Below are 3,590 nucleotides of genomic sequence, written 5' to 3' on the forward strand. Positions count from 1 at the left end.
AATCCTTACGTGATCCCTGGCTCCCTCGTCCCCCACTATGGTACTTAACGTGGTCCCTTTCCCTTTACCTCACGCAACAATATTTACGTGATTTTTGGCTTCCTCGCCACACATTAGTCTCCGTATGACCCAGACCTCCCACCATTCCTTACAATCCCAAATGTCTGCGACCCCTACACCTCAAGTTCTCCTACGGGTTCTGTGACCGTTACTCCACTCGCCTAATAACAACGCTTATTCCTCAGAGAGGAAATGAGGGGATTGATGATAGTTCTTGATCTTTCTTTCCTTGGGGCCACGATAGGATCTTTGGGACTCGTGACATACTGTGCATTTTAAGCATGTTAAAACCTGGTGGAGCCCTCCAGATCTGAACACCACTGGTTTCTTCTTAGATAGTTAGCAAGCAAGCAAGAATTGATTCAAGTATAGGACTAGTACTTTATTTATCGACTCCCGAAAGAATGTAAGATAAAGTTGATCTCGGCAGGATTTGAGCTAGGAGAACAGAGCCGAAACGAATGTGGCAAAGGATTCTATCCGACGCACTTGACAACTTTGCCAATTCGCCTCATTTGAAAATAAAACCAGGTGTGATGGTCAAGCTTAAAACTCCCGTTTATAAGCCCGATTAAACCTGATGACTTTCAGCTAAATAACAAAACAATTTGTGTTAATGTCGGTCTTCTGTATCTTAATCATTCCAGATTAATAATTCATTATCGCTGCTCATTTAAAACATGTGCTAAATAATTCTATTGGCTGGTGCTTTAGCCAATGGAATTGTCTGTTAGTAGTCTCTGCGACTTCATTCATTATCGACAGTTTGAAAAGATACGCAGACGAATTCTGCTGATTTTTTTTTTCTAGAAATAGCAGCTTAGTCTCCTCAAAAATCAAACGCTGTTGTCTTAAATAAGAGAGCATATTAGAACTTAAACGACGAATTGGCCATAACTGCAATACCTTTGATCTTAGGGTTAGCTCGTTCAGTTTTGACTCGTGGCCAAACAACATCAAGTGGCTTTCGGACGATCCATCAAGAAAACCTATTCGTGGATGTGCGATCTGCTGGGAATAGCAGTTGAACACTCTCAAACCACATTTTACCGTCTAGAAAAAAATGAGGAGGCCATGACGGTAATATCACTGATGTGGAGGTATGTCTATCATTGATCATTTCTGCTCGATTATTGCTGACCTGGGGTTATAAACAACTGGCTCATGTTCGATCCAACTACGTCACCTCTAAGATCTCTCTATTTACTTAAAATAACAGCTGAATTTCCCATATATCGACTTCTATCACCTTGAAAAGAAGGGCATGTTAGATATTGTAGTAGTCTTGAAGCCTATAGAAAAGTTGGATGGTGTAGTTGGAATGCATTTGATAATAAGCCTGTGCACAAGCAGGGTTGACTTGGGCAAACCCAAAGGTAAAACGTGGAAATTCTATATGGTTGTTCGGTCTGCTAGTAGTAGCTGTCAAATCATGCTCACATTTTAAAAAGGAAGGGCATATAAACCCTAGATACTGTGCAAAGGAAAAAAACAAAAAGGTGGTCTGAATGTTGCCTTCGATTACAAGTTTCCTGGACCAGAAGATGACCTACGGTTAAACAACAATACTGATGGAAGTACAAGCTATTTTGATTGACAGGACAAAAAGAAATCGACGGGATGGTCACGTCTTAAATGTTTTCTAAGATCAAATCCGACCACGAGCTAATAAACAACAGTTTATAGAAGAACCAGCAAGCTGTTTTCTTTTTTTAATATCAGCCTGGCTGAGGCGGCGAACTAGCAGAATCGTTAGCACGCCAGGAAAAAAGCTTAGAGGCTTTTCGTCCGTCTTTATGTTCCGAGGTCAACTTTGCCTTTCATCCTTTCGGGGTCCTGTTGAGCACTGTGTTCAATGTAATCGACATACCCCTTCCCTCGAACTTGCTGGCCTTGTGTAACAATTTGAAACCAATGTCAGCCTGGCTTGTGGACTTCGGTTGTGAATGCAGCGAAATATAAGGCCGAGTACTTTAGTGTTAGCGCAGGCTACCTTTGTGTAAATAAGTGTACGTTACTATAAGTACTTCTTTGTGTAGTGCAGTGTATTTTTAGTATAAGGCCAATGTACTTTAATGCATGTAGGTTGAACTATGTAAAACGTTTGAGAAAGAAACCTGTTTCTTGCAATAAATACATATTAAGTAACATTTTTTCATGGACCCTTGAAATACTACTGTGGATTCTTAATTTACTATTTTGCTTGCGTTCAACCACCAGGGGTCACTTGGACTCCGGTTGAGAAACACTGCTTTAAAGCAATGTACTTTAGTCTATAGCAGCATGCTTTATAGTGTAGTAATTCAGTGTACTCTAGTATATGATGGTAATCTTTAGTAGATGCCAGTGTACTTAAAACGCAAGAGAATATTGTAACTGTATTGTCCTTGATCGGATCAGATCGATCAAATGAATCTATGATCATTCTGGGTTTTGAGGAGGTATTTTTTGTTTTGTTTTGCCTCGTACGTATTGCCTTTAGGCTTACGGTATACCCGTTGTGACCCTGCATTTCTTTTACAGGTGTTCGGGTATGATCGCTCATTTTAAAGCAAAGTCGAGCGACTACGTACAAAAGCTCCCACGTCGGCTCTTGTATTAGTACGGAGTCGTATAGTGTGATATAATGTAGTTAAACTAGTGTATTGTGGTGAAGTGTTGTATATAATATAGTGTACTGTGGTGAAGTGTTGTATATAATATAGTGTACTGTGGTGAAGTGTTGTATATAATATAGTGTACTGTGGTGAAGTGTTGTATATAATATAGTGTACTGTAGCGAGTTGTCATATGGAGGGGGCAGAGCTACCTGCTATGTACCTGTTAAGTCAACTGTCACCATATCCGGGAATATACTGTGACGCAAGGAAACAAGAAGTTCTTTGACAATTTTTAAATTTGGGTCAGCGTTTTTTTTTTTTTTTGACACGTGTTTGTTCTTGTTACTGGTGTCGCTGGTATTTTTGTTGTTGCTGTTTAGCCCCTGGTCAGCCATTAAGTGCATATGATTTATGATCTTCCCGCTATGACTGTCCTATTCGTGTATCAGGTACTACATTATCTTAAGCATCCGTTTATATTTGTTGAAGTTATTTAGCCAATGTCAACTCCGATCGAGTAGCATTCCAGCCGAGACCATTCCGTCTTTTCTTTTTATGTACAAGTAACAGAGGGTAACGTTAATCAGCGTGTCCTATTTCATCATGCAGTACGGTATGATTTGGTGGAGGCGCAATGGTCCAGTGGTTAAGGCAGTGGACTCGCGGTCATAGGATCGCGGTTTCGATTCCCAGACCGGGCGTTGAGTGTTTATTGGGCGTAAACACCTAAGGCTCCACGTGTCTCCGGCAGGGGATGGTGGCGAACTCTGCTGTACTCTTTCATCACAACTTTCACTCTTTCTTCCTGTTTCTGTTGTACCTGTAATTCAAAGGGCCAGCCTTGTCACACTGTGTCACGCTGAATATCCCGAGAACTACGTTAAGGGTACACGTGTCTGTGGAGTACTCAGCCACTTGCACGTTAATTTC

General features: G+C 40.9%; 1 protein-coding gene and 1 long non-coding RNA gene across 4 annotated transcripts in view; one reads left to right on the top strand and one right to left on the bottom strand.

Annotated features, from left to right (window-relative positions):
- LOC128250819 (uncharacterized) overlaps positions 1-3,590 on the bottom strand; it is a 368,397-nt gene that overhangs the window by 304,347 nt on the left and 60,460 nt on the right. The window lies entirely within an intron of this gene.
- The window catches only part of LOC106882576 (cytochrome P450 2U1), a 42,607-nt gene continuing 39,777 nt past the window's right edge, over positions 761-3,590 (top strand). Inside the window, exon 1 of the mRNA XM_052976800.1 lies at positions 761-1,160. The gene's annotated coding sequence lies outside the window, so the exon portion shown is untranslated. The remainder of the gene's footprint in view (positions 1,161-3,590) is intronic.

This window comes from Octopus bimaculoides, chromosome 25 (assembly GCF_001194135.2).
Source record: "Octopus bimaculoides isolate UCB-OBI-ISO-001 chromosome 25, ASM119413v2, whole genome shotgun sequence".
Lineage (NCBI taxonomy): Eukaryota > Metazoa > Mollusca > Cephalopoda > Octopoda > Octopodidae > Octopus > Octopus bimaculoides.